We start from the raw sequence: 26,252 nt of genomic DNA, 5'->3' as shown, positions 1-26,252 counted from the left end.
TAGATAGAGCCCTGGATTTTCTTTACGGTTTTCAGGGATACTGTTGGTTCGGGCTTGGCATACTATGGCAATATGTAATATCTGGTTGAAGCTTGTATGAAAGTAACCTCTAAAATGGCCTCTCGACTCTATTTGAAATCTCTTGGCTACTGATACCTTATTTTGTTACATTTTTTCCCCCTTTCTCAGGTAGGCATTTTTGATCCTACGATGTCAGAGCTATTAGGCTCATCCCTGGGAATCATGTCCTATGTTGCCAGGGAGACTTAATTCCTGAAAGTCATGTCCCATGTAGGGGGGCGGGTAATGAGTTTATTTGCAGAGTTTGGCTTAGAGAGAGGCCGCATCTGAACAACGGACGAGGTTCTCTGTGGGTGACTCTTAGGTGTGTTTGTAGGTAGACTTAGCTTACCATCACAAAAATAAGTTTCACAAAGACTAGCCTCAAGAGTGACAGCTTTGCTTATTTTTTTCTTATTTATTTGCATTTATTGACAAAAAGAAGAAGAGAGAGGACAGCTTTGCTTATTAAATCGGGAGCCCCCAGTGCTTGAGAGACTATCAGGAATTTCCCAGATGGGGAAGTTTAATGATTCGATGTTTCTTCTTCATTGCTTCAAGGGACTTTCCAAATACTTTATTATCTGTCTAAAATACTCTGGACTGTATCATGGTATTATATTAAGTTGTACAGAATCATCAGACCTTATATTCTATTCTAGGCTCTGTGTACTTAGCTTGTTTAAATGAACTGTTCATATTGGTTAAGTTAGATAATGTGCTGCAGAAAACTTTAATTTTTGCCAGAATAAATATCTCTTTCTTTGGTCTCACACAGAAATTGAAGTTTTAATATATAGACATGTCATTCTTTATCCTGTTTTGCGATTTACCTTAGTCTCAACCATATCAACATCACTCATATCTCTAATTGGAGTCTGATCTCTTTTTCATCTTAATAGTTGCTGTATGGATTAATGGCTGACTTTGAGTGTAGAACTCAGATTCTGAGTCTTAGGTGTCACAGATGTATGTATAGATCCAGGGAACTACCAGAGTATACACAAAGAGCACAACATCTCAGAATTTAGAAAAAATACTTAAAACATAGGAATAAATGAGACTACTGTAAGACCTTACAGTCTTGGTCTTAGTTTTCTTATAAGCATTTTCAAAATGAGATAATATAATATTTGTCCTTTTATTTCTGGCTTATATTCTCAACATAATTTCCTCAAGGTTTAGTTACCTCATTACATGCCTCACGACTTCATCCTTTCTGTAGCTGCATGATATTCATTCCATCATAGGTATACATCATAGCTTGCCCTTCGATCCTCAGTCAGTAGACCCTTTGGCCACCTCCATCCATTGGTTATTATGAATAATGCTGCTGTACACATCAGTGTGCAAGTGTCTGTTTGTTACCCTGCTTTCAATTTTTTTTTTTAGTATATTTCTAGTAAGGAGATTGCCTAATCTTATCATGTCCCTATACTTAGCCTCCTGTGGGTCCGTTACATTACCTTCTAGAGGGTCTGCACCATTCTACTTGCCTACCAAGCAACATTGAATAGATATACCTCTCTCTCCATGTCTTCTTTAGCGCTTGTATCTTTCTCTTTGTTTATTTATTTTTTAAACATTTTTTATTGTGAATTAAAACATAAATGCAGAAAGGTGATAAATTTCAAAGTACAGTTTAACAGGTAGTTATAGAGCAGATTTCAAAATATGGTTTGGGTTACAGTTCCTCAATCTCTGTTATTTCCTTCTAGCTGTTCTAATATACTAGAGTATAACAAGAAATATCAATGTAGAGATTCAATAGTCAGAATTATTTGTTAACTCCTATCTTCTCTGTTACAACTCCACCCTCTCATTGGATCCATCTCCTAGTCTTCAGGGATATTTGGGCAATTACTGTTCTAACTTCTTCATGTTGAAAAGGGGTGTCGACGTGGTGGGGTAGGAGGATGCAGCTAGTTAATGTTCTTAGACTGGTGCATCTGAGTTTCAGGGCCGACATGGTGGGGTAGGAGGATGCAGCTAGTTAATGTTCTTAGACTGGTGCATCTGAGTTTCAGGGCTTACAGTTCCTTCTGGCATAGTAACAATCTGAAAGTTTTATGATTCTGAAAAATAAACTTAGTGAGTGAAACTTCTACAGAGCCTCAAATAGAGAACTGTGTATTCTTTAGGGTTTTCAGGAATATTGTAGGTTGGGGCTTGGCATACCATGGCAATTAGCAGTATCTAGCTGAAGCTTCTAAAAGAGTAACCTCCAGAATACCCTTTTGACTATTTGAGATCTCTCAGCCACTGATAACCTTATTTTGTTACATTTTTTTCTTTTCTTACTACTCTCTTCACCCTTTCAGTTGAGAAAATTCTCTCAATCCCTTGATGCTGAATCTCAGTTCATTCTAGGATTTCTGTCCCACATTGCCAGGGAGGTTTACACCTGTGGGAGTCATGTCCCACATAGAGAGGGAGAGGGGAATAAGTTTGCTTGCTGTGTTGGCTGAGAGAAAGAGAGAGAGAGGCCGCATCTGAGCAACAAAAGAGGTTCTCTGGGGGTGACGCTTGGGCCTAATTTTAAGTAGGCTTAGTCTATCCTTTGCAGGGATAACTTTCATGTTAGCAAACCCCAAGATTGAGGGCTCAGCCTATTGATTTGGTTGCCCCACTGCTTGCGAGAATATCAGAAATTCTCCAAATGAGAAAGTTGAATTTTCTCCCTTTATCGCGGGGGGACTTTGCAAATACTTCTTTATTCACTCTTCAAATCACTCTGGGATTTATTGGGGCATCACAGTGGACAAACCTACAAAATCTCATGCTCTATTCAAGGTTCCATTTACTTTTGGTGTTCAATTAACTGTCCACATAAGTTATATTAGGAAATGCACTAGTTGAAATACGGATTTTGTACCAAATAAACATTTTTTGCTTTAGTCTTACGCAGAAGTTCAAGTTTTAAAATATGAATGACCATCTATTTTCAACACCCTGCAATATTGACATTCCTTTGTTCTTCCTCATGCAAAAACATTATTTAATTTGTACATTTAGTCACTATCATTGTAAACTCTAGGCATTCCTAGATTATACCATTTCAGTCTTTAGTGTCTATCTTTCCTTCTGGTTTCATATGTGTCCCCAGCCATCTTTCCTCTATCCTTCTCACATTCAGCTTCATTCAGTGTACTTTCATTATTGTGCTACAATCAGGAAGTATTATGCTATCCATTCCTCAATTTTTTTTAAAGATATCCTTATTTATTATCTGTGCATCAGTGAGATTTACAGTTCTTAAAATATGCAAGCAAAACATTTGTGATTAAATAAAGAAGACTGTAAAAATCAAAAGAGATTGCTAATATTAACATATAAAAGAAATATCACACTAGAGCATGTTAGTGCTAATGATTTAAAGTACTACTCACAAGTAACTGTCTTATGAGCACATATTTTCTCAAAACCAGGAACAGTTGCTAGAAACTTTTTTTTAACATTTGTTCCCCCTATTATTTATTTGTTTTTAATCCATGTTTTACTCATCTGTCCATACCGTGGATAAAAGGAGCATCACATACAAGGCTTTCACAGTCATGCACTCATATTGCAAAAGCTCTATCATTATACAATCATCTTCAAGAAACATGGCTACTGGAACACAGCTCCACAGTTTTAGGCAGTTCCCTCTAGCCTCTCTAACACCTTAAACTAAAAAGAGAATATCTATATAATGCGTAAGAATAACCTCCAGGATAAACTCTCGACTCTGTTTGAAATCTCTCAGCCACTGACACTTTATTTTGTCTCAATTCTCTTATCCCCTTTTGGTCAAGGTTTTCTCAATCCCTTGATGCTGAGTCCTGGCTCATTCTAGGATTTCTGTCCCATGTTGCCAGGGATGTTTACACCCTTGGGAGTTATGTCCCACGTAGAGAGGGAGAAGGCAGTGAGTTTGCTTGCCATGTTGGCTGAGAGATAGGCAGGCCATATTTGAGCAACAAAAGAGATTTTCTGGGGTGACCCCTAGGCCTAATTTTAAGTACACTTAGCCTGTCCTTTGCAGGGATAAGTTTCATATGCAATTTCTGATTTTTACAGTCAGTCCTGTTGCACAGTCTCCTTCTGTTCAGCTCCAATTACCCAATGTCTACCCTATTTCTATCTCCTGATGACCTCTGTTCTTAACTGAAATTGTCCAAGTTCATTCATTAATGTTAGTTCATATCAGTGAGACCGTACAGTGAGACCATTGTTTCTGGCTAATCTCACTCAGCATGATGTCCTCAAGGTCCAAACACTTTGTTATATGCGTCATGACTTTATTCTGTCTTACAGCTGTACAGTATTCCTTTGTATGTATATACCACAGCTTGTTTAGCCACTTATCTGTTGAGGGACATTTGGACTATTTCCATCTCTTGGCAATTGTAAATAATGCTGCTCTAAACATTGGTGTGCAAACGTCCATTTGTGTCCTTGCCCTCATGTCCTCTGAATAGATACCTAGCAATGGTATTGCCGGATCATATGATAATTCTATACTTAGCTTCCTGAGGAACCACCAAACTGCCTTCCACAGCAGTTGTACCATTTTATATTCCCACCAACAGTGGATTAAGAGTGCCTGTTTCTCCACCACCTCTCCAGCACTTGTCATTTTCTACTTTATTGATAATGGCCATTCTGGTGGCTGCGAGATGATATCTCATTGTGGTTTAGGTTTGCATTTCCCTAATATCCAGGGAAGTTGAGCATTTTTTTATGTGCCCTTTAGCTATTTGTGTTTCCTCTTCTGAGAAGTATCTGTTCATGTCTTTTGCCCATTTTTTAATTGGGTTGTTTGTCTTTTTATTGTTGAGTTGAACAATTTCTTTCTATATTAGACCTTTATCTAATACTAGACCTTTATCTGATATATTGTTTCCAAATATTGTCTCCCATTGTGTATGCTGTCTTTTTGCTTTCTTGGCAGAGTTCTTTGATGCACAAAAGTGTTTAAATTTGAGGAGTTCCCAGTTATCTATTTCTTTCTTTAGTGTTTGTGCTTTGGGTATAAGATTAGAAAACCCCCTCCTATTACAAGTGTTATAAGAGATTTCCCTACATTTTCTTCTAAAAGTTTTATGGTCTTAGATCTGATGTTTAGGTCTTTGATCCATTTTGAGTTAATTTTTGGATAGAATGTGAGATATGAATCCTCTTTCATTATTTTCCATGTGATATCCAGTTCTCCAAGCACCATTTATTGAAGAGACTGTTCTGTCCTGGATGAGTTGGCTTGATAGCCTTATCAAAGATCAATTGTCTATAGACAAGAGGGTCTATATCTGAACACTCTATTCAATTCCATTTGCCAGTATGCTTATCTTTATGCCAGTACCATGCTGTTTTGACCACTGTAGCTTTGTAATACCCCTTAAAGTCAGGTAATGTGAGATCTCCAGCTTCATTTTATTTCTCAGGATATTTTTAGCTATTCGGGGCACTTTGCCCATCCAGATGAATTTGGTTATTGGTTTTTCTATTTCTGAAAAGTAAGTTTTTGGGATTTTAATTGGTATTGCATTGAATCTATAAATCAATTTAGGTATAATTGACATCTTAACTATATTTAGTCTTCCTGTCCATGAACACCCTATGCCTTTCCATTTCCTTAAGTCTTCTATGATTTCTTTTAGGAATTTCTTGTAGTTTTCTTTGTATAGGTCTTTTGTATCCTTAGTTAACCTTCTTCCTAAATATTTTATTCTTTTGATTGCAGTTGTAAATGAAATTTTTTCTTGATTTCCCTTTAGATTGCTCATTACTAGTGTATAGAAACACTACAGATTTTTTTTAAAAAAACTCTTTATTCTGAAATAATTTCAAATTTACAGAATAGTTGCAAAAATCATATAAACCCCATACAGAGAACTCCATTACAGCCATCACTCAGATATCCACATTTACCTACTTTTAATGAATTGCCATATTATTCAATTTACCCAACTACCTCACTTTCTATTTATCTACTTTCTAAATATTTGAGAATAGGTTGTATACATCATATTCCTTGAACATGCAATGCTGCCGTGTCCATTTCCCAAGAACAAAGCTATTCACTTATAAAACCACCTTAAGTACAATTAATCAGTTCAATAAATTTTACACTGATATAAAGCTTATATAGTCCATACTCCAATTTTTTTGCACATCCCAATAATGTCTTTTAGGACATTTTCTCCTAAATTTTCAGATCTAGTCTGGGATCATCACGTAGAGCCTTTAGTTGCTACTGCCTCTTTAATCTCTTTTCCTCTCTCTTTTTAAAACATGGATACATATATACAACCTGAACAAGCATACAATTCAGTGGTATTATGTTCACAATGTTTGCTGTACTCATTTATTAGCTCTAAGTAGTTTTCTTGTGGACTTTTTGGGGTTTTTGACCTGTAATATCATATCATCTGCTAACAGTGAGAATTTTACTTCTTCCTTTCCAATTTTGATGCCTTGTATTTCTTTTTCTTGTCTAATTGCCCTGGCTAGAACTTCCAACACAGTGTTGAATAACAGTGGTGACCGTGGACATCCTTGTCTTGTTCCTGATCTTGAGGGGGAATCTCTCAGTTTTTCCCTATTGAGGATGATGTTAGCTGTGGGTTTTTCATATAGTCCCTTTATCATATTGAGAAGTGTTCCACTTCTATTCCTATCCTTTGAAGTATTTTCAATAAGAAATGATGTTGAATTTCGTCAGATTCCTTTTCTGCATCAATCAAGATGATCATGTGGTTTTTCTGCTTTGATTTGTTGAAATAGTGAGTTACATTAAGTGATTTTCTTATGTTGAACCATCCTGGAATAAATACCTGGGATTAATCCTACTTGGTCATGGTGTATAATTCTTTTAATGTGTTGCTGGATTTGATTTGTAAGAATTTTGTTGAGGATTTTTGCATCTATATTCATTAGAGAGATTTGTCTGTAATTGTTTTCTTGTAGTATATTTGTCTGGTTTTAGTATGAGGGTGATGGTCATAGAAGGAGTTAAGTAGCCTTCCCTCCTCTTCATTTTTTTTCAGGAGTTTGAGCAGGATTGGTACTAATTCTTCCTTGAATGTTTAGCAGAATTCACATGTGAAGCCATCTGGTCCTGGATTTTTCTCTTATGGAAGCTTCTAATGACCGATTCAGTTTCTTTGCTTCTGATTGATTGATTGTGGTCGTCTCTTTCTGCTCGCGTCAGTGTTAGGTGTTCATATCTTTCTAGGAAGTTCTCTATTTCGTCTATGTTTTCCACTTTATTAGCATAAAGTTGTTCATGTATCATCTGATTACTTCCTTTATTTCTGTAGGGTCAGTGATTATGTCTCCTCTTCCATTTCTGATTTTACTTATTTGTGTCCTCTCTGTTCTTCTTTTTGCCAGTCTTGCTAAGGGTCTGTCAATCTTACTGATTTTCTCGATTGTTTTCAATTTCATGTATTTCTGCTCTACTCTTTGTTATTTCCTTCCTTTTCCTTGCTTTGAGTTTAGTTTGCTGTTCTTTCTCTAGTTTTTCCAAGTGAACAGTTAATGCCTCAATTTTTGCTCTTTCTTCTTTTTTTTGATATAGGAATTTAGGGCAATAAATTTTCCTCATATCACTGCCTTTGCTACATCCATAAATTTTGATATGTTTTGTTTCATTTTCATTTGCCTCGAGATATTTACTGATTTCTCTTGTAATTTCTTCCTTGACCCACTGGCTAGTTATGAGTGTGCTGTTCAGCCTCTATTTATTTGTGAATTTTCTGGCCCTCTACCTATTACTGATATCCAGCTTCATTCCTTTGTGATCCGAAAAAGTGTTTAGTATGATTTCAATCTTTTAAAATTTATTGGGACTTACTTTAGACCCAGCATGTGGTCTATCTTTGAGAATTTACCATGAGCACTTGAGTAAAACATGTATCCTGCCATTGTGGGGTGTAATGTTCTATAAATGTCTGTTAAGTCTAGTTCATTTATTGTATTATTCAAATTATCTGTTTCTTTATTGATCTTCTGTCTAGATGTTCTGTCCATTGATGCGAGCGGGGAATTGAAGTCTCCAACTTTTATCGTAGATGTGTCTATTTCTCTTTTCAGTGTTTGCCTCATCTATTTTGGAGCATTCTGGCTTGGTGTATAAATATTTATGATTATTATGTCTTCTTGTTGAATTGTTCCTTTTATTAATAGATGGTGTTCTTCTTTGTCTGTTTTAATTGTTTTACATTCGAAGTCTAATTCGTTAGATATTAGTGTAGCTACTCCTGCTCTTTTCTGATTATTGTTTGCATGAAATCTTTTCCCAACCTTTCACTCTCAACCTGTATCTGCCCTTGGATCTAAGATGTGTCTCCTGTAGGCAGTATAGAGATGTGTCCTCTTTTTTAATTCATTCTGCCAGTCTGTCTTTTGATTGGGGAGTTTAATACATTAACATTTAGTGTTAATACTGTAATACTTTTTTCTACCATTCTTTTGGGTTTTATATGTCATATCTAATTTTTCTCTATTTCCCTTTACTGATAGCCTTCATTTCTACACTCTTCTCCATACCTCTCTCTGCTGTTTTTTTCCTATCTGTCTCTAGTGTTCCCTTTAGTATTTCCTGCAGAGCCAGTCTCTTGGTCACAAATTCTCTCAGTGATTTTCGGTCTCAAAATGTTTTAATTTCCCTTGCATTTTTGAAGGACAGTTTTCCTGAGTATAGAATTCTTGGTTGGCAGTTTTTCTCTTAGAATCTTAAATGTATCATACCACTGTCTGCTCACCTCCATGGTTTCTGCTGAGAAATCTACACATAGTCTTACTGGGCTTCCCTTGTATGTGATGGATTCCTTTTGTCTTGCTGCTTTCAAAATTCTTTCTTTTTCTTTGATATCTGACATTCTGATTAGTAAGTGTCTTGGAGTACGTCTGTTTAGATCTATTCTGTTTGGGTATGCTGCACTTCTTGGATATCTAATTTTAAATCTTTTGAAAGAGATGGGAAATTTTCAGTGATAATGTCCTCCATTAATCTTTCTCCTTTTCCCTTTTCTTCTTCTGGGCTACCCACAGCACGTATATTTGTGTGCTTCATGTTGTCATTCAGTTCCCTGAGTTCCTGCTCATATTTTTCCATTCTTTTCTCTTTATTTTCTTTTGCTTGTCAGATTTCACATGTCCTGTTCTCCAATTCACTAATTCTGTCTTATGCCTCTTGAAATCTAACATTGTAGGTTTCCATTGTTTTTTCATCTCTTCCGCTGTGCCTTTCATTCCCATAAGTTCTGTGATTTGTTTTTTCAGACTTTTGATTTCTTCTTTTTGTTCATACCTTGCCTTCTTTATATCCTCCCTGAATTCGTCGATTAGATTTTTGATGAGTGTTCTAGTTTGCTAGCTGCCAGAATGCAATATACCAGAAACAGAATGGCTTTTAAAAAGAGGAATTTAATAAATTGCTAATTTACAGTTCTGAGGCCGAGAAAATGTCCCAATTAAAAAAAGCCTATAGAAATGTCCAATCAAAGATATCCAGGGGAAGATACCTTGGTTCAAGAAGGTCAGTGAAATTCAGGGTTTCTCTCTCAAGTGGAAAGGCACATGGCGAACACAGAGTTTCTCATCTGGAAAGGCTCATGGTGAACACAGTCAGGGTTCCTCTCTCAGCTGGAAGGGCACATGGCAAACATGGTGTCATCTGCTAACTTCTTCTCATGGCTTCCTGTTTCATGAACCTCCCCAGGAGGTGTTTTCCTTCTTCATCTCCAAAGTGCTGGCTGATGGACTCTCTGCTTTGTGGTGCAGCAGCATTCTCTGCTTACTCTGAATCTCTCATTCTCCAAAATGTTTCCTGTTTTGTAGGGCTTCAGTAAACCAATCAAGACCCACCCAAATGGGTGGAGATGTCATCACCTAATTCAGTTTAATAACCACTCTTGATTAAATCACATCTCCAGGAAGAGGATCTGATTACAGTTTCAAGCATATGAAATGGGATTTACATTAAAACATGAGTTTCCTAGGGGTCATACATCCTTTGAAACCAGCACAATGACATTTTCCATTTCTGTTTTAACATCTTGAATGAATTGTTTCAACTCCTGTATCTCATTTGAATTGTTGGTTTGTTCCTTTGACTGGACGATATCTTCAATTTTCCTAGTATGATTTGCTATTTTTTGCTGTTGTCTAGGCATTTAATTTCCTTAATTGGTTTATTGTGGAGATTGTTTTTACTGTTGTACTTAGTGTTTTCTTGCTGGGTGGCTTTGTTCTCTATCTGTTCTTTGACATTCAGTTTAGCTTATTCTAGACCTCTAGCATAGGTTTTGTTTAATGGGTCAGAATTTTTCAGTTCTTGTTTTCTTGTTTCTTGCTCTCTCTGTATGGTGCCTTTTTTTTTTTTTTTTTTTTTCCTCTCCTTAGGAGGGTCTACTTAGGTATTATAGACTCCAGTCAGATTTTCCCAGACCAGACTGGCCTCCTCTCTGGAAGAGTCATCTGCATCAGTTTTCCCTAAGGGTGAGAGCCATGAGGTTGATAGACTTTCCTGTGAAGCCTCTAGATTCTGTTTTTCCTATTCTAGTATGTGGGTGCTTGTGTGCCTGCAAATCCCACCAGCATAAAGTGATGCAGTGCCTTCTGCAGACTGTCCCTGCTTGGGGGCATGGTTGAGACAGAGGAGAGATTGTAGGATGGCTTACTTTAGTTTTCTAATACCTGGGATCTGAATTCCTTGAGGGAGGGATTCCACCTGAGCTGGGCCCCACCCCTTTCCTGGGGAAAGCACAGCCTCCAGGAAATTACCTCCTTTCACCTGACCAGCCTCTTTGTCTCTCAGACAAGCTTAATTCCTCCCTTGCCTGGGGCAGTTGGAGCCTGAGAAGCCTTGTAGTTATTTAAAAAAAAATCCTTTTTAGAGCAGGACCCACATTCCTTGGGTTTGTTAATCAAGAGCTTAAGTTGGTTATGTTACTCTGTGTATCTCCAGTCCTAAGTGCCTCCTCTTTTTTTTTATCCTCCTTCAGCCCTGCCCCCTCTGCGCCCAGGCAAAAACTAGTAACTTTAGCTTTGTTTTGAGATTTAGCTGAGCTGGGGGCCTATTTTTAGTAGTCAGAATTTGTTAATGAATTCCACAGTTGGAGCTTGGTTGAACTCAACCCCTTGCTGTTAGTAAAGTCTTTCTGTTCCCCTCTAGGAATCTGCCTGTGGGGAGGTAAACTAGCCTCCGTGGCTTTGGGTACTCACGGTTCTGGTTGTGTCACAGCTGGTCCAGTGATGTACATTGTGTGTCCGGGCACTGATGTGGACACAACAGTTGCTCTGTACTGTTCCTGGCTATTTAGTAGTTGATCTGAAAGATGAACTAAATTCCGCACCTCACTAAGCCATCATCTTGGACTCCTTGGACCCCATTTCTGAATTTTTATAGTTGCACAGTCTCTATCCGTTCAGCTCCAATTACCCAATATCTACCCTATTTCTGTCTCCTGATGACCTCTGTTCTTAACTGACGTTCTCCAAGTTCATTCATTAATGTTAGTTCATATCAGTGAGACCATACAGTATCTGTCCTTTTGTTTCTGGCTAATCTCACTCAGCATGATGTCCTCAAGGTCCAATCACTTTGTTATATGCATCATGACTTTATTTTGTCTTACAGCTGTACAGTATTCCATTGTATGTATATACCACAGCTTGTTTAGTCACTTATCTGTTGAGGGACATTTGGGCTATTTCCATCTCTTGGCAATTGTAAATAATGCTGCTCTAAACATTGGTGTGCAAACGTCCATTTGTGTCCTTGCCCTCATGTCCTCTGAATAGATACCTAGCAATGGTATTGCCAGATCATATGGCAATTCTATACTTAGCTTCCTGAGGAACCACCAAACTGCCTTCCACAGCAGTTATACCATTTTATATTCCCACCAACAGTGGATTAAGAGTGCCTGTTTCTCCACCACCTCTCCAGCACTTGTCATTTTCTACTTTATTGATAATGGCCATTCTGGTGGCTGCGAGATGATATCTCATTGTGGTTTAGGTTTGCATTTCCCTAATATCCAGGGAAGTTGAGCATTTTTTTATGTGCCCTTTAGCTATTTGTATTTCCTCTTCTGAGAAGTATCTGTTCATGTCTTTTGCCCATTTTTTAATTGGGTTGTTTGTCTTTTTGTTGTTGAGTTGAACAATCTCTTTATATATTCTGGATACTGGACCCTTGTATGATATGTCTTTTCACAAATGTTCTTAACATATGAACATTGCATACTTGTTGTATTGTACACTCTGTGTCTTACAGTATCATCACATAGTTGTATATTCATCATCATTGTCCTTTCTTAAACATTTGCATCACTCCAGAAAAGAAATAAAAAGAAAAAAGTCATACATACCAAACCCTTACCCCAGCTTCTCATTGACCACTAGTGTTTCTATCTACCCAATATATTTTACCCTTTGTCTCTCTTATTATTTATTTATTTATTTATCCATACTTTTTTATTCATCTATCCATACCCTGGATAAAAGGAGCAACAGCCACAAGGTTTTCACATCCACCATGTCACGTGGTAAAATTTATATCTTTATGCAGTCATGTTTAAGAATCAAGGCTACTTGAATGCAGCCTTTGATTTGATTATTCATGATAATCATGTCCGTTTGAACATCCTGAATTAGTTGTTTCAACTCCTGTATCTCCTTTGAAGTGTTGGTTTGTTCCTTTGATTGGGCCATATCTTGATTTTCCTTGTATGACTCATTTGCTGCTGGCATGTAGGCATTTAATTTCCTTAATTAGTTTATTCCAGAAATTGTTTTGACTGTTTTACCTATGATTTTCGTGCTGAATAGCCTTGTCTCTAGCTGTTCTTTTTTTTTTTTTTGTCAATCCATAGCAAACAAACATTCTTGAGATAACAGTATTCTACAATTGGTCTACAATCAGTGGCTCACAATATTATCACATAGTTGTGTGTTCATCACCATGATCATATTTTTGAGCATCTGAATCTCTTCAGCAAAAGAAATAAAAAAGATAAAAGGAAAAACTCATACATACCATACGCCTTTACCCCTCCCTCTCATTGATCACTAGTATTTCAATCTATTTAATTTATTTTAGCCTTTGTTCCCCCTGTTATTTATTTTTTATCTATATTTTTACTCTTCTGTCCATAACCTAGATAAAAGAAGTATCAGACACAAAGTTTCAACAATCACACAGTCACATTGTAAAAGCTATATCATTTTCAAGAAACGTGGCTACTGGAACACAGCTCTTTAGTTTCAGGTACTTCCCTCTAGCCACTCTAATACACCATAAACTAAAAAAGGGCTGTATATATAATGTGAAAGAATAACCTCCAGGGTAATCTCTTGACTGTTTGAAATCTCTCAGCCACTGAGACTTAATTTTGTCTCATTTCTGTCTTCCCACTCTGGGTTGAGAAGGTTTTCTCAATCCCTTGATGCCAGGTCCCGGCTCATCTCCCTCTCTATGTGTTCTTTGACTTTCAGTTCAGCTTATTCTAGATCTCTAGCATAGGTTCTGTTTAACTGATCAGAATTTTTCAGTTTCTGTTTTTCTGTTTCTTGCGCTGCCTATATGGAGCCTTGTTTTTGAGGAGGGTCTCCTCAGATATTATCAATCCCAGTCAGATTTTCCCAGGCCAGACAGGCCCACGTCTCAGAAGGAGAATGTACCCAGCATCAGTTTTCCCTGAGGGTGAGTCCCACTGGTTGCCAGTCTTTCCTGTGAAGCCTCTAGACTCTGTGCTTTTCCTATCCTTGCTCATCTTGTGGCACTTGTCTGCCCATGGCTTCCCACCAGTGTAAAATGATGTGGTGCCTTTAATTTCAGCAACCTCTCCTTGCTAGGGGCGTAGTTGATACAGAGGCTGCAGTAACAGGTGGGCTTTGATTGCTTCTGTTTTTCAGCCCTTGGGATCTGAATCCCCTGAAGGAGGGTTTCCACTTGAGCTGTCCCAGCCCCCTTTTGGAAATAACCCCTTTTGTCTGACTTGTCACTTTGTCTCTTAGACCTGCCTTAGTTCTGCCCTTGCCAGTGCTGGAGCATGAGAGTGCTCACAGTTCTATCTAATGAGTGTTAAGACCTTCTTTTTTCCAAAAAAAAAAAAAAAAAAAGATAAAAGCCTTTTCAGAGCCAGACTGCCACTCCCCAGGTCTAGCAATCAAGAGCTTGAATTGGTGCATGGCTCTATGTATCCAAGGCTCTATGTGTCCCTTTTTTGGAGTCTAGCCCTTTTCCAGTATTTTGTGCTGTCCAACTCAAAAAGCCTCTGGATTTTTTTTTTTTTTTCTGTCAGGAACTCCTGGTTCCTTTAGTGCTTATTTCAGGTTTATCTGTGCTCATGTTCTATTTTCAGTAGTCAGAATTTGTTGATTAATTCTGCACTTGAAGCTTAGTTGAGCTAAGACCTTGTTACTAGTAAAGTTTGTTTCCTTTCCCCTCAGGAAATTAGCCTGACATGTCCATGGGGATCAGGTGCCAGCCTCCATGGCTTGGGAGATTTGCAGTTCTGTCCATTCCAGACTGGTGCATGCTGTGTGTCTGGTCACTTATGTCCTTCCAGCAATTGCTCTGTGCATTTCCTGGCTGTTTAGTAGCTACTCTGGAGGATGAACTAAACTCCATACCTCACTATGCCACCATCTTGCCCTTCCTCTCTCACTCATTTTGAAAGGATGTTGTGGCCAGTATAAAGTTCTTGGTTGACAATTATTTTATTTCTGCACTTTGTTGTGATGAGATGTCAGAACCTAAGCTTATTGCTTATCTCTTGCAGTTCTTAGGACTTATTCCTGCTTAGCATGGACAGTTCAGTTATTTGTCTTCACATGGTTCTCTTAGAGTTTATCTTGTTTGGGTTCCCTTGAGCTTCTGAAATGTGCATATTCATGTCTTTCATTAAATTTGGGAATTTTTTTTTAACCATTATTTTCTTTATATAATCCTTCTACCCCTTTGTCTTTTTCTTTTCCTTCTTAAACTCCCATAATATGTATGTTGAAACAGTTGATTGTGTCCCAGAGATCTCTTCACCTCTGCTTATTATTTTTTCATTTATTATTATGTTTTCTCCTCCTTAGTCTTAGTCTCTCAGTTATCTTATCTTTGAGGTCACTCATTCTTTTGCCACCTCTAGTCTGCTCCTGAAACCATCTAGGGAATTTTTCATTTTGGTTATTATCTACTTCAAAACTCCAGTTTTTCTCTGTAGAGATTCCTATATTGTTCATTCATTATTTTCCTCATATCCTTTAGGTCTTTCTCCATGTTTTCCTTTATCTCCTGTGTATACTGAGGATCATTTTTTAAAAGGCTTTGTTAAGTCCAAAGTCTGGTCCTCTTCATTAATGGTTTCTGTATTTTTATCTGTTCTTTTTGTTGGGTCACGTTTTTGTTTCTTTATTACATAATCATTGGTTACTTGTTGTACATTTCAATATTTTAAAGTGTTAATTCTGGGATTTAGTGTCTGAATTGTCGGTTACTTAAGATAATATCTCCCTATTTAATATCATGGGGATTTTCTTGAATACGAAGAGCTATTGAAACAAACAAGAGCAAAAAACACCTTTCATTATCTTTGCACATTGGCTCTATTTTGGCTGGTGATCTTTTTCAGAGCTTTGTTCTTCTATCGAAAAGATCAGGTGGATTCAGATGAGAATTACAGGTCCTCTGTGTCTCATCTGAGCTTTCTTGCAGCCAGAGCCAGGGAGTTTACTTCTGTTTCTGGACTTTTACTTGCTAGAGGCCTTAGGAATTCCCCATTTACAAGAATGTTGCTCCTTCTGCTCTCCTCTACTCCCTCCGTGGCTGCTTTCTTGAGTGAGTAATACAGTTAGTTCTTTGCCCCAGGCTTTCTCAGTTTTATCCCAGCTGTCTACACACTGCTTCTCTGCTCTTAGGCCAAACTGGGTAGATGAGCCTGATACATGTTCCTTGGCTTAGTCTCTCAGAGTTCCACCTGATAGATTGACACTTATATACATGTACCTCAGTAAATGTACAGGGGCCATTCTGCTCCCTCTGGAACAAGGCCAGGGGCCCACAATGGATTCACAAGGTAGCTCTAAGCTGTGTTGTGGAGGGGTCAGGAAAGGGCAAACAGGAGTACCTGAAGCTTCTTCTATGGCTTTTTGAAGCTTTTGTGTTCATGATTTAGCACTTGTCCATTTAATGCAGTCTTTTAACTGTTTTCCTTAGTTCTGAGGAAAGTTATCTTTAATATTTTTGTGCTGCCTTTTCTGAGGGGTTTGAAACAATGGCCACCCTCAGAGCCTACCTTCAGCTATCTGAAGTAGCTTAGGAGTAGTAGAGATATGCAATCTGACTCATACCCCCAGAGTTTGGAGGAGTAAGTCTTTATGTCCACCCTGGCAACAGTGAGCTGTGCTAGGAGCCTGAGCTCCAGTCCTCACTGTTGCCCATCATCAGGTTGGAGGAAGGGGAAATGGAAGTCGCTGCAAAGAGGGTGAAACTCAATGGTATTTATCACCATTTCCCAACTTTTTTCTCCTGTTCCTGCTCTGATGCTATACAATGTTCACCTAGACTCCGGAGTTTCAAAATAGTTGATTCAGACAGTTGCTGCCAGTTCAATAGTTGTTTTGGTGGAGAACTGATTCCTGGTAGATTCCTAGTCTACCATCTTCCCATAGAGCTCTCTTATATGTGTTCTTTTGAGAGTCACTCAGCCTAGAATCTCCTCTTTGTCTGAAATGGTTCTAAATGGAATATAATGGACCTAAAGTAGCACTATTTTTTTTTTATTGTTGTTTTACTGAGGTCCCAAAGAGTAAGGTGCCTCATTTTTTTCAAAAAGGAGAAATCCTTGTGTCCTCCATATTAATACAAAGAACAGTGTTCTAGTTTGCTAGCTGCCAGAATGCAATATACCAGAAATGGAATGGCTTTTTAAAGGGGAGAATTTAATGAGTTGTTAGTTTATAGTTCTAAGGCTGAGAAAATGTCCCAATTAAAGCAAGTCTATAGGAATGTCCAATCAAAGGCCCCCAGGGAAAGATACCTTGGTTTAAGAGGGCCGGTGAAGTTCAGGGTTTCTCTCTCAAGTGAGAAGGCACGTGGTAAACACAGTCAGGGCTTCTCTCTTGGCTGGAAGGTCACATGGCAAATATGGCATCATCTGCTAGCTTTCTCTCCTGGCTTCCTATTTCATGAAGCTTCCCAGGAGGCATTTTCCTTCTTCATCTCCAAAAGTTGCTGGCTGGTGGACTCTCTGCTTCATGGTGCTGCAGCATTCTCTGCTCTCTCCAAATCTCTCATTGTCCAAAATATTTCCTCTTTTATAGGACTCCAATAAACCAATCAAGTCCCACCCAAATGGGTGGAGACATGTCATCCCCTAATCCAGTTTAACAACCACTCTTGACCAAATCACATCATCCAGGGAGATGATCTTATTACAGTTTCAGACATAAAGTATTGAGTAGGGATTATTCTACCTTTATGAAATGAGATTTATATTAAAACATGGCTTTTCTTAGGGGGCATGCTTCCTTTCAAACCAGCACAAACAGTGAAAAATTCTTAGCTTTTGTCTTGTAGTTTTTTTTTTTTAAGAGATAAAGAGTTTATTGCTGAACTTGAAGAAGGAGAGCAGATGGCCTAGTGACCCAAAAGACCCAGGGTCTTCCCTGGTCTAGGAGGTTCAAGGTTGTTATGGATTCTAACAAAGGGAGATAAGAAGTTGATACAGTTTCAGTAGTAAGCAAAGAGGAAGAGAGACAGAGTTATCATTTCACTAGCAAATGTAAGCAGAAAGGAAGGGAGATGGAGTTATTTCAATAGCAGTATAGGCTGAAACAATTTATAAAGTAAAGGAGTGAAACTAGAACTGGAACCAATTAATGACTGACTCAGGTTCCTTCATTAGCATTAGGGTATTTGCCCTTACAAATTTCTAAAGTAAAAAAACAAAAAATGAACAAAAGTACAAGGGCTTTTATACTCATTCTCAGGGGTCAGGGCAACTGGATCACCATTCAGAGATTTCAGGTATTTCATCTCTGTCTATTCTAATATACCAGAAAGAAAAAAAAGAGTATTTATGTAGTGATTTAGTAGTCATATCATCTATTAAACCTTAACTCCTGACTCCCTGTCATTTGATAATTCTCCAGTCTTGAGAGATAACAGGAAGATAACCGTTCTCAATTCTTTGAGCTGGAAAGGGGTGATGACCCTAGGGATTGGAGAATGAAATTTCTTAGATTGCAGTTTCATATATTCTCTTTTTAAAAAACTTTTTTATTATATAATATATATTCAAAGCAAAGAAAGAAAGAAGCAATGATTTTCAAAGTGCAGTTCAACAACTAGGTACAGAACAGATTCCAGTTTGTCATGGTCTACCATTCTCCCATCTCAGATTTTTCCTTCCCACTGCTCCCAAACACTGGAAGCTAGAAGGAATATTAATATAGTGATTCAGAGGTCCTACTCTTCTGCCAAATCTTATTCTCTGTGTTATACCTCCTCCTTCTCTTTTGATTCTTCTCCCAGTCTATAGGGACCTTTGGATAATGCTGATTCTGCCTTGTTCCTGTGAAGGGGTGTCAACACTAAAAGACAGGGGCACGTAATTAATAATCTTGAAGAGTTTGGTCCCTCTAGGTCTCAGGACCCATCTGTCCAGGAACCCTCTGGAAATTATTGCAAACTTAGTGCATGAAACTCCTATAGAATCTCAGTTTGAGCTCTTGGCATTCTCAAGAGTACGCAGGAGTGACATTGGTTGTCTCTAGATATTTACAGATTTCTGTTTCTTCTTTGATCCACTGATTATTTAAGGGTATGCTCTTTAATCTCCATTTATTTGTGAAAACTCGTTTTTTTTTTGTTTTTTTTTTTGTTGTTGTTGTTGGTTATCAGTTTGCACCTTTATTCCATTGTGGTTAGAGAAAGTGCTTTGGATAATTTCAGTCTTATTAAATTCATAAAGACTCAGTTTGTTTAGCAGTATATGATCCACCCTGGAGAACGTTCCATGTGCACTACTGAAGAAAGTATATACTGGTGTTTTGGGGTATAATGATCTGTATATGTCTGTTAGGTCTAATTTGTTTATCACATTGTTGAGGTTCTCTGTTTCCTTGTTGAGCTGCTGTCTGATTGTTCTATCTATAGTGGAGAGTGTTGTATTTAGGTCTCCCACTATTATTGCTAAAACATCTATTGCTCCCTTCAGTTTTTCCAGTGTTTGCCTCATGTACTTTGGAGCTCCTTGATTGAGGGGGTGTAAACATTTATGATTTTTATTTCCTCTTGGTGAAGTGTCCCTTTTATTAATATGTAGTGTCTTTCTTTGTCTCTTATGATGTATTTACATTTAAAGTCTATTTTGCCTTTTGTTAGTATAGCTACTCCTGTTTTCTTTTGGTTACAACTTTCATAAAACAATTTTTTCTATCTTTTCATTTTCTCAGTTGGGTCCTTGGCTCGAAGATGCGACTCCTGTAAATTAGATATAGATGGACTATATTTTTTAATCCACTCTGCCAGTCTGTATCTTACAGTTAGTGAGTTTAGTCCATTAATGTTTAAAGTTATTTGTAAAAGCAGTTCTTGAATCTACCATCCTATCCTTTAGTTTTTATTTGTCAGATCAATATATTCTTTTTTCTCTGTCTCTTTTTAACCTTTAAATTACAGTTACTGGTATTCTTCAATTCTGTATCCTCCTCCAGACCTCCCTCTCCAGTCTTTTTTTTTTTTTTTTTCTTCAGCTGACAGGACTCCCTTTAATGTTTCTTGTAGGGCATGTCTCTTGTTGACTAGTTCTGTCAGTCTTTGAAGATTTTAATCTCTCCCTCATTTTGAAGGACAACTTGGCTGTATAAAGAATTCTTGGCTGGAATCCCTTTGCTTTCAGGATCTTAAATATTTGGTATAACTGCCTAGTTGCTTTCTTGGTGCCTGTTGAGTAGTCCAAACTCAGTGTTATATGTTTGCCCTTGTGTATAGTATATCGCTTCTCTCATGCTGACTTCAGGATTTCTTGTCTTCAACATTTGACAGTTTGATTAGTATGTGTCTTCATATAGGCCTATTTGGATTTATTCTGTTTCGAGTTCGTTGGGCCTTTTTTATTTGCATTTTATATCATTTATAAGGGTTGAAAAGTTTTTCCTGATTTCCTGATTCCTGAAGATTTCCTGATTAAATCTTCAGCTTACTTTCCCAGCCCTTTAATCTTCTCTTCTCCTTCTGAGACACCAGTGATTCTTACAACCTCTTGTTGTCCGTGATTTCCCTAAGACCCTGTTCCATTTTTTTCATCTTTTTTTGCTATTTGTTCTTTCTTGAGTGCTAGTTCAATTGCTCTGTCTTCTAGCTCATTTGTTTTTCCTTCTTTTTCAAATTTTCTGTTAAATGTCTCCAATATATTTCTGATTTAGTCTACTGTATCTTTCATCTCTGTGAGATCTGCCATTTTTCTATTTAATCTTTCAAATTCTTCTTTATGGTCTTCTAATGTCTTCCTGATATCCTTTATTTCTTTATAAATATCCTTGGGTAGTTTTTCCATATTCTATGTCCCCTTTGGTGTTTTGATTTGTTTGTTTGCCTGGGCCATTTTTGCTGTGATCTTCTTGTGCTTTGTGATTTTCTGTTGTGTTTGGAGCATTTGATTATCTTAATAAGGTTATTTTGCAAGTTGGTTTCCTTCACTTGTCTTAATTTTGTATTTAACTGGCTTTGTGCTGAAGGTTTGCTTTTGCACTTGGTTTTTCAGTAATTCCATACCAAACCAAAGCCCAGATCTCATGGAGGGAGTACAGTTCTATTTGAGGGTCTATTAAAAGCTAGGCCAGGGTACACAGGTATTTTAGTGGTCAAACACCTGCCTGCCCACACAGGAGACTTGGGTATGTCTCCCAGCACATGCATCCCCCCAAAAATTATATTAAAAACATAATAACAATAAAATAACATAATAAAAATATGAAAAATAAACAAAAAACCCCCACACTTCACCTGTTATAGATCTCAGAGTCAGAAGGGGATGCCCCAAAATATATTGGCAGTGAACTTAGACTGGTGCCCTTGGAAAGGAGAGAAAATTAAAAATAAAAAATTTAAATAAAAAGTAACAAAAATCAATAAATATATTTTCTAAAATATATGTAAGTAAAAAATAAATAAGAAATTAGTAATACTACTAATAAAAAATATAGAGAGAAAAAAATGTATTAAAAAAAGGAAAATGAAAAAGAAAAGAAAACCCTAGCCAGATAGGTATTCCTTCTTCCTGCACTTGCCCCTTTTCACCGGTAGGTGGTGATCTTGAGGCACCTCCTACCCCCAGGCCTGTCCCTCCCTGGCTGCAGTGTAGGTGGCCTGCATCTACTGCTTCTCACATGCAGGTGGCACTCCTGAGGCACCTCCTCCCTCAGGCCTACACCTCCCTGACTACAGTGCCAGCTGGGGAGATGGCATGCACAGCAGGGTGTCTGTTTCCCACCTGTGGCTGTGGAATGGCTGGTCCTCACACAGAGGATGGAGGACCTGTCCAGCACCCAGAGGTTCAGCTGATCCTCAGCTCCCAGTGCCCAGTGGATCTGTCAAACACCGCACCTGAAGGGTCAGCTATTCATAGCATCCAGCTTGACAATGACTCCCAGAGCTTGGGGGCACAGCTCTTCATGGTGATCGGCCAGGCCTGCCTCCAGCTTCCTGCAGTTGCTTCCACCTGTAGAGTTGTTCAGAGTGACCTCTCCAGCCAGCAGCTGGGGCAGGCTGGAGCAGAGGGATGGTCAGTTCCCTCCAGTCTGCATTTCCCCATGTACCATCATCAGCACCCGCAGTGGGGAGCATGCCAGTCCAACCCATCTCACTCTTCCTGTCCTGATCCTCCCCCTCCTCAAAATACCCTGGAGATCCTCTTTGATTACTCAATCCCTGAGAACACAATCCTGGACATTCTGTCTCTGTCCATTATCTTGTCCCACAGAGCAGGGGTTAATTCAGTCCACCCCACTCTACTGTCTTCCCAGAAATTGTATGTCTGTCATGTAATTTTTTTAAAACCCTAAATTGGTTTAAAGTATAAGATTCAAAAAAAACTCTGCCATCCATAGCGACCACCCTTCTGGCATTATTATTATTATTGATTTGTTTTACCTTCTATAAGTTCAATAGAAGGAATAAAATCATATAATAAGTTTTAAATAAAAAGTATAAGGTTGACGAGACCTTAGGTAATTATGTGGAGTGTGAAACATATATTCCTGTTCACTTTGTGTTGTCTAGTCACTCTGTGAAGTTGTTCAGGCTCATATGGAGCCTTTTCTTTGAAGATGCATTTATTGAGGAAAATGATTTGGGGGGGCTTTTGTGTGTTTTGAATTAGCTTTTTTAATTAGTTCTTTACATTGAATTACTCTAGACTTCTCTAGGGTACCTTGGTTCTTCAGGTAGCTCAAAAACATTTTTCTAAAAAAAGATTTTGCTGTGTGACATGAAAGAGCAGAAAAGTGTTTTTATCTTTTTTATGGTTGATATCTTTAGGGTAGCACAAGCAAAGCTCCTTTCTACCTCACTTTTCTCAATGTTCTTTTGAGATCTTAATAGCAATTTTTTCCTTACTTTCCCTTGGTCCCAAGAGTTACTTATGCAAAATAGCTTCTTACACTAATTTATCTGCTTTGCTTTCTTCCCTCTGATATGATAATTGAGTCAAAGCCTTTTATCCAGTGTGGTAGGACAGTAGAGATAAGCTAAAATGCATTTTTAATTGAGTTAATTTCTGTGTGCTAAGTGGTATTCCTCTTCTGATTTCCCTTTCCTTCAGTCATCTTACCACTTCTGAAAACAGTGTATCTTTCACCCCATTGTGTTGTGATTTGGTTATTTGGTATGGTGGAAAAGTAGAGTCAAGATTTACATTTGGGCTCGCACCCTCTACTCTCCTTCACAGTAGCTGCCAGGCTCACTCCTCAGGCTTTTGTCCTTCTAGAAGCTACCGCTGCCTGGTTGTGATGCCGCGTGGAAGCTGAAGCCATACCTCACGCGTGGCCCCTCCTGCCAGCTGGGCACCTCAGATAAGAGCTGCATCCAGGCCAGTGCCAGCAGCTCAGCTGCCAGCAGCAGCCCCACCATCTGCAGTTGGCTCACCTGCTGCTGCACCCTGGCAGCCAGGTCTGATGGCCTAGATGGCAACCACTGCAGCTGGCGTGGCTGTGGGCTCTGCTGTTGGGCATACTCTGGGTCATGCCATCACATGCCGGGAGCAGTGCTGAACCCTCAAGTCCTGACATCACTTACCAGGAGCCTCAGGGAGCCCAGCCAGCATATCAGCAGAGGCAGAAGTTTGGCCCTTGCCTCTATGAGATGAAAAAGTTTTTGGAGTGTGCCAGAACCAGGGTGACCTTAAGCTTTGTGAGGGTTTCAGTGAGGTGATGAAGCAGTGCAGGATTGCAAATGGATTAGCGTAATCTGAGGTTGAAAATGAAGAAATGGAAAATCTGATCTAATGACCAAGTTAATTTAGCATAAAACTGTAATTGGTAGTAAAAATATAAAGTGTAAAATCACCAGTTAAAACTTCTCTATCAATAACTTCTTTGCTTCAGAATCACAAAAGGGAAGGGTGTTCTCATAGAAGAGTTCACTGAGATGGTGTAGAGTTTGGAGCTGGACAGATGTTTATGTTGCCTCCTTAAACCAGCAGCTGTAATGTGTGACTAATTAGAATAAAGTGATTTTCTTCCAAAAAAAAGAGAAGATTTACATTTGGAAAGTGTTGAAAATTCCAGTTAGTAGTACCAGATAACATAGCTTTTCTGTATATAGATTATTATTGAGATGATCAGCAAAGATCTTTTTAAAACTAATAATTTATAGTGGTATTTCATTCTGTAGTTTCAGATAATTTTCACAGAAGTATTTATTTTAATTAAGGTTTTTAAATTTATTTCTCAAATCCTCATATCCTTCCCTGTAGAATAGCCCAAAAATTACAAATTTGGTTATTAATATTAATTTATATCTGGTAATTTTGTCTTTCTAGCCATTATAATTTTTGTGCTGTTACTGAAGCGCCTGTGTAATACCATAGACAGTCTCTTTATAAACACTACAGAAGGGGATGGTCATCATCTGGGGTGCAGTATTAATGCCTAAGGGATAAAATATGAGGTTTATTTTTTTCATATAAAACACTACAAGTTTGGCTTTTGGGTCCATTCTTCCACCAGTGCTCAACCAGTCCTTCCTTTTCTTGTCACACAACTATTCATGCTTCAGGTTAGCTTTTTCTTATAGGGAGTTATCATACCTCACACTTCAGTATTTTATTAGGTTGGTAACATTATACTGACAATGCAGTGGAATGTGCCGGTTTGAATCTGGTGGATCCTAGAAAAGCCATGTCCTTTAATCCTCATTCAGTGTTGCTGGTTAGGAGCATTTTGATTGTTCCCATGGAGATGTGACCCACCCCATTGTGGGTGGTAACTTTTGATCATTTACTTCCATGGAGTTTTGACTCCACCCATTAATCCTTTAGAAGAGGAAACATTTTGGAGAGAGTCCCTTTTTGTAGACCCACAAGAAAGCCAGCAGACACCACTATGGTCGCCATGTGCCTTTCTAGCTAAGAGAGAAATGTTGAACATCATTGGCCTTTTTGAACCTAGGTATCTTTCCGTGGATGCCTTAGATTGGACATTTCTATAGCCTTACTTTGATTGGGACATTTTCTCATTCTTAAAATAGTAAACTAGCAACTTATTAAATTCCCCTCTTTAAAACCATTTTGTTTCTGATATATTGCATTCCGGCAGCTAGCAAACTAGAACACACAAAACAAAGATTCAAGAAGAAATAAAACTTACAGTGTCTATTTACCTTTGTATGGGTAATTGTTTAATTCATCCTGTTTTTAACACTTTTGTAATTGAATAAAGTGTATTGAATATGTGTATTGAAATGTCACAGTGCAAGATGCTTCTAGCCTTGGAACAAGGCCTTAAAATTATTTTATGAAGATTGGTGGTTGTATTAAACCATATATAAAACTTTAAAAATTAATGGAGGGCTGGCCATGGTGGCTTAGCCAGCAGAGTTCCTCCCTGCCATGCCAGAGACGCAGGTTCGATTGCCAGTGCCTGCCCATGCAAAAAAAAAAGGAATATATATATATATATATATATTTGGCATGTTACTTGCTGAACAAAGACCACTGCTTCAGGGGATCTGTAGTTTTACCATGGTTACATGTCCTGTAATCTGATTCTCTAGTAACTGACCTCATTTCTTATCACTCTTCTCATCATTCACAACGATCTTACTATTCCTTGGACACATCAAGCCCATTCCTGTTTCAGGGTTTTTGTATTTGCTGTTTCTCTACTAGAAGTATTCCTCCTTTGTATATTTCCATAACTTACTTCTTCCCTTAATTCAAGTTTCTGCTGAAAGAACTCCTTTTTTAGAGAGATCTTACCTGTTCCTGTCCTCCCATAATTTTCTGTTTCCTTGTCTTTTAATTTTCTTCGTACTACCTGACCAGTTTTTTACTTACCAGTCTGTAATGTAAGTTCCACAGGGCAGGAACTTTATTTTATTTTATTCAGTGTTCTATGTATCGTGACTGGAGTATAATAGATGTTTAGGTCCATAAATGAATGTGGTTTTTCCTAAATTTAGTATTGGGACTTATAGAAAGGTAAAGCAAATAAGTTTGAAAAGCCATTTCCATAAACTAACCTGCGTTCTTAAAAATTGGATAAGAGTAGAAAACTGTTAGCAAGATACCCCACTCTAACTGATCCTGCCTATTCTGGTTACTTCTTTATGATTTCTTTTCTAAGAAGTGTCAGGAGTCAAGGAATTTGTTGGAATCCTAATTTAGAGGTCCTCAAACATTTTATTTCTGGAATTCTTTATCATCTGATTCAAAAATCATTGCCTATTATCCTTCTGGTTTCATATCCTGTAGTTTCTTTGCACCATTTATGTACATGCCCCATAATTTTCCAAAATATAATCTGGTAGTTACTTTACTTCTGTTATGCACATTTATAATTTTCTTGATTATCCTTAATGTACCATAATTCTTAATTATCTTTAGGACTCTGCCTGAATTTTGGCAAAGCCTATAAATTTAGATACTACTTTGGGAAATACTTGCCTCATTGCATGTGTTTAAGTGTTTTTTCTTTTCTAG

The 26,252-nt window shown here is 38.0% G+C and overlaps 1 protein-coding gene and 1 pseudogene across 3 annotated transcripts in view; both read left to right on the top strand.

Annotated features, from left to right (window-relative positions):
* Window positions 1–26,252, top strand: part of SENP1 (SUMO specific peptidase 1) — a 118,453-nt gene that overhangs the window by 40,921 nt on the left and 51,280 nt on the right. The window lies entirely within an intron of this gene.
* LOC143691749 (coiled-coil-helix-coiled-coil-helix domain-containing protein 2 pseudogene) lies at window positions 20,568–26,245 on the top strand (annotated as a pseudogene).

Source organism: Tamandua tetradactyla, chromosome 7 (assembly GCF_023851605.1).
Source record: "Tamandua tetradactyla isolate mTamTet1 chromosome 7, mTamTet1.pri, whole genome shotgun sequence".
Lineage (NCBI taxonomy): Eukaryota > Metazoa > Chordata > Mammalia > Pilosa > Myrmecophagidae > Tamandua > Tamandua tetradactyla.
The sequence above is the reverse complement of the archived record's forward strand: the minus strand, read 5'-3'. Positions and strand labels throughout refer to the sequence as shown.